This window comes from Pleurodeles waltl, chromosome 4_2 (assembly GCF_031143425.1).
Source record: "Pleurodeles waltl isolate 20211129_DDA chromosome 4_2, aPleWal1.hap1.20221129, whole genome shotgun sequence".
Classification (NCBI taxonomy): Eukaryota; Metazoa; Chordata; class Amphibia; order Caudata; family Salamandridae; genus Pleurodeles; species Pleurodeles waltl.
Genome location: NC_090443.1, coordinates 1046759810 through 1046776020, shown reverse-complemented (window position 1 = coordinate 1046776020; position 16211 = coordinate 1046759810).

Here is a 16211-nt window from a genome sequence, read left to right as displayed (position 1 = left end):
TTCTGCTACCTTCCCCGAATGCTGGAAACACGACGAAGTCAACGCACTACTAAAGAAACCAACGGCTGACCCGAGCGACCTGAAAAACTTCCGCCCCATCTCGCTCCTCCCCTTCCCCGCCAAGGTAATAGAGAAGGCCGTCAACAAACAGCTGACCACCATCCTGGAAGACAACAACCTGCTCGACCCTTCACAAACCGGATTCCGAACCAACCACAGCACTGAAACCGCCCTCATCTCAGTCACTGACGACATCAGAACCCTGATGGACAACGGTGAAACAGTCGCCCTCATCCTCCTCGACCTCTCGGCTGCCTTCGACACCGTCTGTCACCGCACCCTAATCACCCACCTCCGCTCCACCGGGATCCAAGGCCAGGCCCTGGACTGGATCGCCTCCTTCCACTCAAACCGATCCCAAAGAGTCTACCTCCCTCCGTTTCACTCAGACCCCACCGAGATCATTTGCGGTGTACCTCAAGGCTCATCACTCAGCCCGACACTCTTCAATGTCTACATGAGCCCCCTCGCCGACATCGTACACAAGCACGACATCATCATCACCTCCTACGCCGACGACACCCAACTTATACTCTCCCTCACCAAGGACCCCGCCAGCTCCAAGACCAACCTACAAGAGGGCATGAAGGACGTCGCAGATTGGATGAGGCTCAGCTGCCTAAAGCTGAACTCTCACAAAACGGAAGTCCTCATCCTTGGCAACACCCCATCCGCTTGGGACGACTCCTGGTGGCCCACGGCCCTCGGCACCGCACCGACCCCCGCAAACCACGCCCGCAACCTCGGCTTCATCTTGGACCCTCTTCTCACCATGACCAAGCAAGTCAACGCCGTGTCCTCCGCCTGCTTCCTCACCCTCCGCATGCTCCGCAAGATCTTCCGCTGGATCCCCGCCGTCACTAGAAAAACCGTGACCCACGCCCTCGTCACGAGCCGCCTGGACTACGGCAACACCCTCTATGCTGGGACCACCACCAAGCTCCAAAAACGCCTGCAACGTATTCAAAACGCCTCGGCCCGCCTCATCCTCGACGTACCTCGCAACAGCCACATCTCTGCACACCTGAGACACCTGCATTGGCTCCCAGTCAGCAAAAGGATCACCTTCCGACTTCTCACCCACGCACACAAAGCCCTCCACAACAAGGGACCGGATTACCTCAACCGTCGCCTCAGCTTCTACGCCCCCACCCGTCTCCTCCATTCCTCGGGCCTCGCGCTCGCTGCCGTCCCTCGCATCCGCCGCTCCACGGCGGGTGGGAGGTCCTTCTCCTTCCTGGCAGCCAAGACCTGGAACTCCCTCCCCACCAGCCTCAGGACCACCCAGTACCACTCCGCATTACGAAGACTCCTAAAAACCTGGCTTTTCGAGCAGCAGTAACCCCCCCCCCCCCCTTTTCCCCTAGCGCCTTGAGACCCGCACGGGTGAGTAGCGCGCTTTATAAATATTAATGATTTGATTTTGATTTGGTCCTTGGAGAGTCTGGAGTGGACTTTTCTTCTGGGTGTCCAATGTTCGGGGTTCATTACCCCGGGCAATGGCACATCTCTGCCACTAGAGGTCACAGTGTCACCAAAATTGGCACACTTGCAGGGTTTGTTCTCTGAGTCCGTTGGGTGGAAGTTGGTCAAAATGTGGTGCCTGGTTCATTGGTCAGCAGCTGGTCAGTAAACCGGACTTCACTTGTTTCTTGCCTGCAGAGTGCAGGGAGTGATGCCTTCACTCAAAGGGAGGTTCTTGGTGATTTTTTAGAAGGGTGGAGATCCTCTGAGGTTTCTTAGAGTGCGTCTGATGTCCAGTTGACCCCTTAGTGGCATTTTTTGAGACCTGGGTGCAACAGGCAGGGTTTGGCACCTTGTTCTTCTGGCAGCAGGACTTCTATTCTCAAGCCTTGGTTCTTCCTCATCACTGGCCTTCTTGTGTCCATTGAATCTGATCTGCAGGTCTATGGATACCCACTAAATCCTGAATTTAGTGGGTGTTTAGGGGAGTACCAGGTAGTGGCCAATAGACCACTTACCTGAGGATGGCTACACCCACTATGTGACCACTTCCTGAGGGAAGAGGTCACATCGCTATTCCTGGTTGGCTATCTTCCTGCCATGCAAGATGGAGGAAAATGAAATGGAATGGCCATCTCGTCTGCCACACCTGAGGGGTTGTAAAGGCTGACGGTGGTCACTCCCCCTATCCTTTGTGTGTTTTCCCACTGTTCCTCCCGACAAAAGTGGGGCCTGGGCGGGGGGGGGGGGTGTCCACCTGCTGCTAACAGCAAATGGCTGGAGTGGTGCTTCAAAGGCAGCATGGCCTGGGGGATCTGGTCTGACACCTCCACCCAGGAAAGGCTTTGTGTTCTGATCCCAGAGGGCAGGGCCCTCACCCCAGGGATCCAGATACGTGTCTGGTGGTGACATGCTGGTTTGGACTATTCAGCAACCGTGCCAGGGTGGTGTAGGTTTTGCAGGGGCACCTACCTCTAAGGTGGCCCCTGGGTACATGGTATAATAAATCCAGCACTGGTGCCAGTGAGGATTTATTATTCTGAGTTGTTTGATACCAAACAACCCAGGGTACAGAGTAGCCAACATGTAGCTGGAGAACTCGTAATGACCAGTGTCCAGCACATGTACTCGCTATGGCTCCCTTGTACACTTACTATGTCTTAAGGTTTTGTAAGGACACAGTAGGAGCATATTTGCTCAAGCAAACATATGCCCTCACATGCATTATAGTGTACCCTGCATTAGGACTGGAAGGCCTACCAGAGAGGAGACTTACCTATAGTGCATGCAGTGTTAGTGGTCAGGGCACTCTTGGTAAGTGCCATGTCAAGTTTGTAACTTTTAAAAACACCTTGTCATGCACTTGCAATGGCAGTCTGCATGAGGCTGGTGTGGGACCTTTCAGAGTGGCACAATGGATGCTGCTGCTCTCGGGGGCCCTCTTCAGTACTCATGCCCTGGGCACCAGCGATACCATTTCCTAGGGACTTACGGGGGGCTGAAGTGCCAATACATAGTACAGTTTTGGGGAAGAGATCTGGCCCTGGGAACCTGTTTAGCAGCTAACCATGCAAAAAGAGGCCTGTCTCACAGCCAGTGCCAATCTGAGGGCTCATAAGATTTTACTGCCTTGGTTTCTTCAGGCAGAATATTGTCAAATAAGGGCTTTAAATGTAATTCATAATTTGTGATACCATTGCTTGTGAGGTGGTAGCACCTAGGTGATGCTTGCCTCTAGAAGGGGTCTATTTCCGCCTGGTGGTACTTCTAGGCAGAGTAAGAGTCCCAGCACCTCTCCCTCCTCCAATGACTTACTTAACGGAGGCCGCAGCCCGACCCCATTGCCCAGCTCTCCCAACGCTGCTGCATCGCACTTGCTTCTGTCTTCTCCTTGCTTTCTCCCCTGCGTTTTAGTGCCTTCTCCTTGCTTTTCCCTCATACTTGCTGCTTTCACCTTGCCTTCCTCCATATTTTGAATGCCTTTTCCTGCTTTTCCCTTGTTCTCACTGCTTTTACCTTGCTTTTACCAATGTTTTTTGTGTGCTTGCTCCTTGCTTTTCCCCTCATTCTCACTGTTTTTCATTGCTTTTTCCCCTGTCTTTTGGGTGCCTTCTCCTCGCCTTTCCTCATTTTCACTGCTTTCCCTTTGCTTTTTCACCCATTTTTGTGTGCGCCTTCTTCTTGCTTTTCCCTTGTTCTCACTGGTTTCTCCTATTTTCCCCCTTTTTTGTGAGCCCTCTGCTTGCCTTTTACCTCGTTTTCACTGTTTGTCCTTGCTTTCACCCCGTCTTTTGTGCAGTCTCCCCACACAAATCTAGACCATCACCTCACTTTCAGAATTCCAAAGGGCCCTCAAGACCTGGCTGTTCGATTGAGCTTCCGGGACCTGCAAGCACCAGGATACCCTGTCAGGTGATTAGCCGCACTTTACAAATCCGGATTGATTGATTGATGTCCTCACCTGTCAGTCTGCCTCTGGGACGAGCTACCAAAGGTTTCCACTCTTTGTTCGTTATCATTGGACTTTCCTGTGTGTGGGCCTGACTTGCTCTACACTTACTCCTTCCTTACTCCGTGACATGTTCAAAGCCATCAGTCCGCATGGTGTTACTGCTGCTGCTATCATTGTTATTGCACTGATCTCCCTCAATCATATTTATGTACTGCCATTTGTTAAATTTTGTTTTGACCAATGACTTTGTGTTTCACCACTGCGCATATTAGTTGCTCAATGTTCACCAGTAGCATATTATGGGGGTTATTCTAACTTTGGAGGAGGTGTTAATCCGTCCCAAAAGTGACGGAAAAGTGACGGATTTACCACCAGCCGTATTACGAGTCCATTATATCCTATGGAACTCGTAATACGGCTGGTGGTATATCCGTCACTTTACCGTCACTTTTGGGACGGATTAACACTCCTCCAAAGTTAGAATAACCCCCTATATGTTTTGTCCAGTCTAGCCGCCTATTGGCTTTGACATTGCATTCCTATTGGCTTTGACATGATGTATTCAGTTTAGCTGCCTATTGACTTTGACATAGTATTAGATATTCTGCCTATTGGCTTTGACATGATATTATACATTGCATTTTGTATTCAGCTCAGCTGCCTATTGGCTTTGATATGACACTAGACATTGCATTTGATATTTAGGTTAGCTGCCTATTGCCTTTAACGTGGAGTTAGACATTGCAGTTGAGAATCCAAGCTGTATTTTTCCAAGCTGTGTTTTTGCACAAGATGAACCAAGATGTTTTTCTCACAGTAGACTAGACCTGATAAGAGAGGGTACATGGGTTGTTTCTCTCCGCTTGAGCTTGGGAACAGGAGTAGTCTCGGAGACCTGACCAGTCTCCAAAAGGCTTGCTCAGTTTTCCCAGGTCTGAGAGGAGGGGGCACACCTTTGTAACGAATGTAACAGGCTGCAGAGATTCAGATTCGGATCTGCCGGACCTCGTGCTGGAGCTTGGCGCCAGCTGCCAGCAATCCCGTGTGGGTAGATGAATCTCTTTCTCGCGGCTGACAGGGGGTCATCAGCTTGCAGACCTTAGAAAGATGAAGCTGTAAATAGTTTCCCACACGGTGAAGTATTTGTTTTGCTTTGCATTCAATATCTTATAAATATAACCTGCTGTGTATATTGCAAACTGATATATTTTGTTTGATTAACGCGGGCTTGAAAGCTACTAATTCGTCATACATAAAAATTGTGGTTGGGGAAGAATTAACAACAATAAAAGTCTTCTTTGAACTCAGAAGTGTATTTCTGGTGGTTTATGTTAGTGCTTTAAAACTAGATAAGAGGAAAGCACTACATATGCTGAAATATGGAACGGTTTGAGTTATGCTAAGACATGCTTATACATGTTTAAAGGTGACATCCACTCCACTAGTTTGGAACATGCTTGCTCAGACACGCCTCTACAGATTCAAGGGTGAACTTCACCCCCACCACCTGTAACATTTCCAGACACGCCTCTACAGTCAAGGTGAGAACCATTCCTACCAGTCTGGAACATTCTCAGACACGCTTCTACAGATTCCAGGGTAAGACCCATCCCCGCCTGCTGTAACATTCTCAAACACGCCTCTACAGATTCAAGGGTGAGATCCTTCCCTGGTAGTCTCAAGCATACTCAGACACGCTTCTACTGATTAAAGGATGAGATCCATCCAAGCCGGTCTGGAACATGCTCAGACACACCTCTACAGATTCAAGGGTAAAATCCATCCCAGCCAGTCATGAAGGTGCTCATACATGCTTCTACAGATTTAAGGATCAGCATCCCAGCCTGTCTGGAACATGCTCAGACACGCCTCTACAGATTCAAGGATAAGCTCCATCCCTGCCAGTCCTGAACATACTCAGGCACCCTTCTACAGATTCAAGGGTGTCTCCGTTCATGCCAGTCTGGAACATGCTCAGACATGCTTCTAAGGATTCAAGGGTGAGCTCCATCTATGCCTCTCGGGAACATGCTCAGACATTATTCTACAGATTCAAGGGTGAGCTCCGTCCATGACTGCCTGGAACAGGCTCAGACCACTTCTACCGATTCAAGGGTGATATCCATCCCAGCATGTCTGGAACATGCACGGACACGCTTCTACAGATTCAAGAGTGAGTTCCGCCCCACCAGTCTGCAACATGCTCACACACACTTATAGAAATTCAAGGGTGAGCTCTGTCCATGCCAGTCTGGAACCTACTCAGAAACAGTTCTACAGATGCAAGCCGGTCTGGAACATGCTCAGAAACGCTTCTACAGATTCAAGGGTGCGATCCGTCCCAGCTGGTCTGGAAAATGCTCAGACACACCTCTACAGATTCAAGGATGAAATCCATCCCAGCCAGTCTTGAAGGTGCTCATACATGCTTCTACAGATTTAAGGGTCAGCATCCCAGCCTGTCTGGAACATGCTCAGACACGCCTCTACAGATTCAAGGATAAGCTCCATCCCTGCCAGTCCTGAACATACTCAGGCACCCTTCTACAGATTCAAGGGTGTCCCTGTTCATGCCAGTCTGGAACATGCTCAGACACGCTTCTAAGGATTCAAGGGTGAGCTCCATCTATGCCTGTCGGGAACATGCTCAGACCACTTTTACCGATTCAAGGGTGATATCCATCCCAGCATGTATGGAACATGCACGGACACGCTTCTACAGATTCAAGAGTGAGTTCCGCCCCACCAGTCTGCAACAAGCTCACACACACTTATACAGATTCAAGGGTGAGCTCTGTCCATGCCAGTCTGGAACGTACTCAGAAACAGTTCTACAGATGCAAGCCTGTCTGGAACATACTCAAACGCGCTTCTAGAGATTTAAGGGTGAACTTCATCCCTGCCTGTCTGAAAAATAGTCAGACATCCTTCTACAAATTTAAGGGTGAACTTCATCTATGCTTCTTTCGAACATACTCGGACAGGCTTACATAGATTCAACTGTGAACTTCATCCCCACCCGTCTGGAACATGCTCAAACACGCTTCTGCAGATTCAAGGCTGAACTTCATACCCACCTCTCTCAAACATACTCAGACACGCTTCTACAGATTCAAGGGTGAGCTCCATCCATGCCTGTCTGGAACATGCTCAAACACGCTTCTACAGATTCAAGAGTGAACTTCATCCCCACCTGTCTGAAACATGCTTAGACATTCTTCTACAGATTCAAGGGTGAGCTCCATCCTTGTCAGTTTGGCATATGCTCAGACACTCCTCTAGAGATTCAAGAGTGAACTTCATCCCGCCTCTCTGGAACATACTCAGACACACTTCTACTGATTCAAGGGTGAGATCCATCCCCGCCTATCTGGGCATGCTCAAACACGCGTTTACAGATTCAAGGGTGGGCTCAATCCATGCCAGTCTGGAACATGTTCAGTCATGCTTCTACATATTCAATGGTGAGCGCCATCCTTGCCAGTCTGGAACAAACTCAGACATGCTTCTTCAGTTTCAAGGGTGAGATCTGACCCTAAGAATCTGGGTCATGCTCAGACATGCCTTTACAGATTGAAGGGTGAGCTCCATCCCTTCCAGTCTGGCACATACTCAGACACTCCTCTACAGGTTCAAAGGTGCGATCCATCCCAGCCATTCTAGAGCATGTTCAGACACAATTCTACTGATTCAAGGGTGAGATCCATTCCCGCCTGTCTGGGCATGCTCAAACACGCGTTTACAGATTCAAGGGTGAGCTCAATCCATGCCAGTCTGGAACATGTTCAGTCATGCTTCTACATATTCAAGGGTGAGCGCCATCCTTGCCAGTCTGGAACAAACTCAGACACGCTTCTACAGATTCAAGGGTGAGATCTGACCCTAAGAATCTGGGTCATGCTCAGACATGCCTCTACAGAATCAAGGGTGAGCTCCATCCCTTCCAGTCTGGAACATACTCAGACACGATTCTACAGGTTCAAAGGTGCGATCCATCCCAGACTGTCTAGAGCATGTTCAGACACACTTCCACAGATTCAAGGGTGAGCTCCATCCCTTACAGTCTGGAACATACTCAGACACGCCTCTACAGGTTCAAAGGTGCGATCCATCCCAGCCTGTCTGGAGCATGTTCAGACATGCTTCTACAGATTCAAGGGTGAGCTCCATCCCTTCCAGTCTGGAACATACTCAGACACGCCTCTACAGGTTCAAAGGTGCGATCCATCACAGACTGTCTGGAGCATGTTCAGACACACTTCCACAAATTCAAGGATGCGCTCCCTCCCTGTCTGTCTGGAACATGCTCAGACATGCTTCTGCAGATTCAAGGGTGAGCTCCATTCACACCTGTTAGGAACATGCTCAGACAGACTGTTTCTGATGCCTAACTCAAGGCAAGTAGGATTACACAAGACATACTTATTGATGCCAAGGTCTAAAGTCCTAGCATTATTCTTGGTAGTGCAACATAATGTGAACAGAACTGTCCTGCCACTGCTGGAAAGTTAGTGAATGCCGTTCAAAATGCGTTGAACTGAGGTTTCTCCTGTGGTTGCCCTGAGGAAGTGGATTTCTGGTTGAACACCCCCTCAAAACAGCCTGCAAGAGCCCTGGGAGCTGGGCCCATTATTCCCAAAGGCAGACCCACAGGATAGGCATTTCCAGATGGATTATACTTATCAATTCCAATAAATAGAAGCAAAAGCATCAAGTGCATAGAAGTCACCTAGGGCTGTCGAGGAGCTCTGGTTTTAGGGGCGATGATGGCATCAGAACAGACAGGAAGTTCTGCAAACCTTGTTTTGTTTCTCTAGTTCACAATCCTTACTCTCCCCATGGGCCCTCCGGAGTCCACAGGCAGCTACCCAGGGTCTGGATGTGGGCTAGCGGACAACCTAGGAATGTTGTCAGATTCAGAGGATGCATTGTGCCCTTCTGTTACCACTAGTACTTGCATGAATCAGTAGTTGTAGACGAGACTCCCTGGTGCTGCCTGAGACTCACCAGACCCCCATCTCAGAGCAATTCATAATCTTCCCTTATTCTATAAGGTCTTCATGGCGACTCTCTTCATGGGAACCTGTTCGATCAGTCTGTGGCAGTGGTCTCCAAACTTTTTAATGCTGCGCCCCCCCAGTTGAAAAATAAAAATCATTGGGCCCCACCTCAAAATTTTTCACAATTATTTTATAAAGATGGCAGTGTTTAAATATGTCCAGACATACTTAAACATTGCAGTTAAGTACTGTCACCTTTTTAAAAGTGCAATAACATATTTCTGCTTGAAAAAAATACACTGTTATCTGTGTAATGCTTCTTTTAGTTGGAGCCTGGCGCCCCCCCTGGGATCACTTAAGGCCCCCCTAGGGGGGCCCGCCCCCCAGTTTGAAGACCTCTGGTCTATGGTGTTTGCATTCCAACTTGTGTAAGGAGGGCCCGGATCTGTGCCCTCATAAGAAACATACAGACTACTGCACATAGAGTCTCTTGTACCACCAAGAAGCAATCATAACTGCAGGTAGGCACTAGCACCACATAGAAACAATCGTTTGCTACAGGTAGCTGGTAGTACTACCTAGAAGCAATCATAGCTGCAGGGAGTCGCTAGTACCACCTAGAAGCAATCATGGCTGCAGGGAGTCGCTAGCACCACCTAGAAGCAATCATGGCTGCAGGGCAGCTAGTAGGCAATCGCTAGCACCACCTAGAAGCAATCATGGCTGTAGGCAATCGCTAGCACCACCTAGAAGCAATCATGGCTGTAGGCAATCGCTAGCACCACCTAGAAGCAATCATGGCTCAGGTAGGCACTAGCACCACCTAGAAGCAATCATGGCTGCAGGGAGTCGCTAGCATCACCTAGAAGCAATCATGGCTGCAGGTAGTCGCTAGCACCACCTAGAAGCAATCATGGTGCAGGGAGCCGCTAGCACCACCTAGAAGGAATCAAGGCTGCAGGGAGCCGCTAGTACCACCTAGAAGCAATCATGGCTGCAGGTAGTCGCTAGCACCACCTAGAAGCCACCTAGAAGCAATCATGGCTGCAGGTAGTCGCTAGCACCACCTAGAAGCAATCATGGCTGCAGGGAGCTCCTAGCACCACCTAGAAGCAATCATGGCTCAGGGAGCCGCTAGCACCCCCTAGAAGCAATCATGGTGCAGGGAGCCGCTAGTACCACCTAGAAGCAATCATGGTGCAGGGAGCCGCTAGTACCACCTAGAAGCAATCATGGCTGCAGGGAGCTCCTAGCACCACCTAGAAGCAATCAAGGCTGCAAGAAGCCGGTAGTACCACCTAGAAGCAATCATGGCTGCAGGTAGCCCCTAGTACCACCTAGAAGCAATCATGGCTGCAGGTAGTCGCTAGCACCACCTAGAAGGAATCATGGCTGCAGGTAGTCGCTAGCACCACCTAGAAGCAATCATGGCTGCAGGGAGCCGCTAGCACCACCTAGAAGGAATCATGGCTGCAGGGAGCCGCTAGTACCACCTAGAAGCAATCATGGCTGCAGGGAGCCGCTAGTACCACCTAGAAGCAATCATGGCTGTAGGCAATTGCTAGCACCACCTAGAAGCAATCATGGCTGTAGGCAATCGCTAGCACCACCTAGAAGCAATCATGGCTGCAGGTAGCCGCTAGTACCACCTAGAAGCAATCATGGCTGCAGGTAGTCGCTTGTACCACCTAGAAGGAATCAAGGCTGCAGGGAGCCGCTAGTACCACCTAGAAGGAATCATGGCTGCAGGTAGTCGCTAGCACCAGCTAGAAGCAATCATGGCTGCAGGTAGCCGCTAGTACCACCTAGAAGCAATCATGGCTGCAGGGAGCCGCTAGTACCACCGAGAAGCAATCATGGCTGCAGGTAGTCGCTAGCACCACCTAGAAGCAATCATGGCTGCAGCTAGCCGCTAGTACCACCTAGAAGCAATCATGGCTGCAGGTAGCCGCTAGTACCACCTAGAAGCAATCATGGCTGCAGGGAGTCGCTAGAATCACCTAGAAGCAATCATGGCTGCAGTGAGCCGCAAGTACCACCTAGAAGCAATCATGGTGCAGGGAGCCGCTAGCACCACCTAGAAGCAATCATGGCTGCAGGTAGCCGCTAGTACCACCTAGAAGCAATCATGGCTGCAGGTAGCCGCTAGTACCACCTAGAAGCAATCATGGCTGCAGGTAGTCGCTAGCACCACCTAGAAGCAATCATGGCTCAGGTAGGCACTAGCACTACCTAGAAGCAATCATGGCTGCAGGGAGTCGCTAGCATCACCTAGAAGCAATCATGGCTGCAGGTAGTCGCTAGCACCACCTAGAAGCAATCATGGCTGCAGGTAGCCGCTAGCATCACCTAGAAGCAATCATGGCTGCAGGGAGCCGCTAGCCCCACCTAGAAGCAATCATGGCTGCAGGGAGTCGCTAGCACCACCTAGAAGCAATCATGGTGCAGGGAGCCGCTAGTACCACCTAGAAGCAATCATGGCTGCAGGGAGCCACTAGTACCACCTAGAAGCAATCATGGTGCAGGGAGCCGATAGTACCACCTAGATGCAATCATGGCTGCAGGGAGCCGCTAGTACCACCTAGAAGCAATCAGGGCTGTAGGCAATCGCTAGCACCACCTAGAAGCAATCATGGCTGCAGGGAGCCGGTTGTACCACCTAGAAGCAATCATGGCTGTAGGCAATCGCTAGCACCACCTAGAAGCAATCATGGCTGTAGGGAGTCGCTAGCACCATCTAGAAGCAATCATGGTGCAGGGAGCCGCTAGTACCACCTAGAAGCAATCATGGCTGCAGGGAGCCGCTAGTACCACCTAGAAGCAATCATGGTGCAGGGAGTCGCTAGCATCACCTAGAAGCAATCATGGCTGCAGGGAGTCGCTAGCACCATCTAGAAGCAACCATGGTGCAGGGAGCCGCTAGTACCACCTAGAAGCAATCATGGTGCAGGGAGCCGCTAGCACCACCTACAAGCAATCATGGCTGCAAGGAGCTGCTAGTACCACCTAGAAGCAATCATGGCTGCAGGTAGTCGCTAGCACCTCCTAGAAGCAATCATGGCTGCAGGGAGTCGCTAGCATCACCTAGAAGCAATCATGGCTGCAGGGAGCCGCTAGCACCACCTAGAAGCAATCATGGTGCAGGGAGCCGATAGTACCACGTAGAAGCAATCATGACTGCAGGTAGTCGCTAGTACCACCTAGAAGGAATCATGGCTGCAGGGAGCCGCTAGCACCACCTAGAAGCAATCATGGCTGCAGGGAGCCACTTGTACCACCTAGAAGCAATCATGGCTGCAGGGAGTCGCTAGCACCACCTAGAAGCAATCATGGCTGCAGGGAGCTGCTAGTACCACCTAGAAGCACTCATGACTGCAGGTAGTCGCTAGTACCACCTAGAAGGAATCATGGCTGCAGGGAGCCGCTAGCACCACCTAGAAGCAATCATGGCTGCAGGGAGTCGCTAGCATCACCTAGAAGCAATCATGGCTGCAGGGAGCTGCTATCACCACCTAGAAGCAATCATGGCTGCAGGGAGAGGCTAGCACCACCTAGAAGCAATCATGGCTGTAGGTAGGCACTAGTACCACCTAGAAGCAATCATGGCTGCAGGTAGTCGCTAGTACCACCTAGAAGCAATCATGGCTGCAGGGAGCCGCTAGTACCACCTAGAAGCAATCATGGCTGCAGGGAGTCGCTAGCATCACCTAGAAGCAATCATGGCTGCTGGGAGCCGCTAGCATCACCTAGAAGCAATCATGGCTGCAGGTAGTCGCTAGTACCACCTAGAAGCAATCATGGTGCAGGGAGCCGCTAGTACCACCTAGAAGCAATCATGGCTGCAGGGAGTCGCTAGTACCACCTAGAAGCAATCATGGCTCAGGTAGGCACTAGCAGGTGACCTCCAGCTAACCTCCTCCTGACGTGGCCTCTTAGTGATTGTTGAAGATCTTTGCAGAAAGCTTTAATTCATGAACAAATGGCCCAGATTTACACAGATCTCGAAAACCTGAAGCCGAACCTCAGGATTCTGTTGTCTTCTGCGGATGAAAGAGGCCACGGAGGAGCAGCGGTGCCCTCAGAGCGCACTCGCTCTGCTCTTCTCAACAACTGCTGAGTATAAGCTCTGACCATGAGACGTGTTTACCGTAAGCAGAAGCGGGTGCAGCCTGCCCAGCTGTAAAGCCGCGGGCACACTTTGTGTCCACAGCAGTGAAATCAGGTCCTGTGTTTTACAAGCAGCAGAACCTGTTCGTCGTGGTGCAGGGAGGAGGGAGGTGCCCTTTAACAAACATATAAAGTGAGGTCAGGCAAAGACAAAAGAACGTCTAAACATTGCAAAGTCGAAGGAAAATAATGTGTGTACCTATAGGTTCCATACGTCTCCCACAGACAGGCTTTAGTTTGGATCCTGGAAGTTAAATCCGGTTATTTATTGGTGTCAGGTAACAGTAGTTCAAAACAAGCATTTGCAATGCAATGGGTCTCGCAATTGCTTGAGTTAGAGCTATTAGTGTTGTAAACTCCTAACCGGACTTTTCGTGCCACATAAATTGAAAATGAAAAGTAAAACAGTTTCACAAAAGCGAGCCAATTCAAAGCGCCACGCCAGGAGCGTGAAGCAGACACACCAAAGGAAACAGAAGTTCGCTCGCAGTGAAACGTATCAGCAAAAGTGCAATTAACCGTGCAACTGGCAAAGTGTCAATGTTACGCATAACGCTCAACTACTGCCCAGCGAGATCGTCTAACGGTGCTCTCGAGGAGAGCTAAACACCGGAAAAGGCATGACCTATGCATGCCTTTCACAAATGAAATCAAGTGAATTTTAAAAGGCAAGCCCACGAACCAACATAACTGATGGGCGGGACATGGGCGTGGTTAAAAGCACACAGAGAGATTACAACAGGGCAGAGCACTTGCGCGCTCAACCCTAAAATCAAAAGGCTGTGACATTACCAAGGGAAGTATCAGACTTCAGTATTACCTCGCCTCGCCTGGGCCTCCAGGGTCCTGAGCGACACAGAGGAATGGGAGGTGAGTGTCTTCTGTTCCACCACTGCTTAATTTGTAAAGAAATAAGCGCCGGGGTCCTTGTCAGGAGACCACAGCAGCTTGCACCAACCATTGCACTACTAATGAAGATTCAGACTTTTGAAACATTCAGAATTACTAACACCTGCCACCCAAACTATAGCTTTGGGGCGGCGGGATTTAGTCCTTTTTAGGGTCGAGTCTGCGTGGCATGCGCTTGCGCATGCGTTTCACTTGCGAGATGCTTTAGGAGTTAGAAAAGGGCTCAGAGCCTCGTCCACGTCACGTCAGTGTCTTTCATTAGTTTGTGGGCTTGCCTGTTAAAATCTACTTGCTTTCATTAGTGGAAGGCATGCACACGTCATGCCTTTTCCAGTGGTTAGCCCTCCTCGAGCGCAGCGACCAAGTACTGAAAACATGCCAGGCTTGCTGTTTCCCGTCAGGTTTCTGGACTACTTTTTATCTTTTTTCGCAGCGCGATCTCACTTGGCAGAAGTCGTGCGCTTTGCATAGCATCGACCCTGTTACATAGATAATTACACTTTTGCCAATAGGTTTCACTACGAGTGAACTGTAGCAGCGCGATCGTGCTGTTTTTTTCATTCAATGTGGCAAGAAGAATCTGGTTGGGAGTTTACAACTGCTAATAGCTGTAACTCGGAGAAATGCGAGACCCTATTGCATTGCAAATGCTTGTTAATATATAGGGAACAGGGTTCTCCAACCTTTTCTGCAGTGAGAGCTGCTTCTACTCAAGAAAATCCTCTCCAGCTACTTGCAAACTTTATGACTGTAAAACAGTGACAACAGGTGTTAGAATTACGCGATGACCAGCTCAACAAGGATATCAGTAGTGACCACCCGTGTGTTACAGGCCAGGTTAATAGCAGAAATGCCAGGAAAACATTTATCAATATTAAGTGCGTCCTCCTTATTAATGAAATAACATTTAAATCTTCACGTCCCTTGTGGCAGAAAGGACGTAACCACAGCAATAGGTCTCCCCACCTCAGCTTGAAATATTGTTCATCTATTGACTTCAACATGTTTTGGAATTGCAACCTTTTGTCTTCGTCAGCTTCTCAGTTTCTGAAAATATATATTTTTCTATCAAATACCATTTTCCACGTTGGGCAACTCAATTTGCGATAAGAAAACCCTTTTTTGAAAAAAATGTCTTAAAATTATCAGATTTTATTTTAGGAAATACACAGTCCCAAGCCATCTGCTTGTCATTTTCATCAAGTACTCACATGAACAAATGCTTCACATGGACAGACTGCTTCGCATACCCAGGTATTACAGTCATAGGTCATGGATGCTCACCTTAGCACCAGTAACGCCCACCGTTATATCAGGGCAACAAATGTGTTACGGCTGGACACACTAAGGGTCACCATATGTCAGTCATGGCCGATACTATGCAAAGAGCAGCCATTATGTTAGGGATAACTAAAAGTTGGCCAGTCATGCTCCTAATATGTCAATGACGGCTGTATGTATTCCACAACTAGACCAAGAATGCCCAAAATTGGCAAGAATTGTCATGCCATTGGCACTATTTGGCCATGAACGGACAAAACTGTGCCGGGATGAAACTCTTATGATGGGGGCTAGCATACAGATTTGCCCGTCCTTGACACCAGGCGTAGCTTCCTGGAAGTGATAGTGTTTATTATGGATGCACACATAAACAATTGCAGCTTCAGAGATAGAATAAGGCTTACCACTGCCTTTTCCTGTGATTGTAGACTTCAGAAGACCCACAAAGATGGGAGGACACAAAACACTGCCTTTCCCCGAGGGCTTCTGCAGACCTACAGAGGCAGGAGGACGACAACAACTACTTGTCCTTGGTTTCTGCAGACCTGCACAGGTGGTAGAAAGGTTAATCGCTCACTTTCACTGTTGCTGCAGGTCGCTGGACACCTGCGGACACCTGCGGACACCTACGGAGACTGGAGAAGGCCAACCGCTGCCTTTCCTTGTCAGTGCGGGCCTGTGCAGACCTACAAGGGCGAGGGGAGGCCAGCTGCTGCCTTCCTCTCCCAATGCAGACTTCAGGTGACCTAAACAGGTGGGAGCAGGCCAACACCCTGTCAGTGTGGTCAGGGCAGAACTAAAGTGGTGGGAGGAGGGCACGCACTACGTTACCTCACCAGTGTGCGTCTTTGCAGACATACAGAAGCGTGAGGAGGACA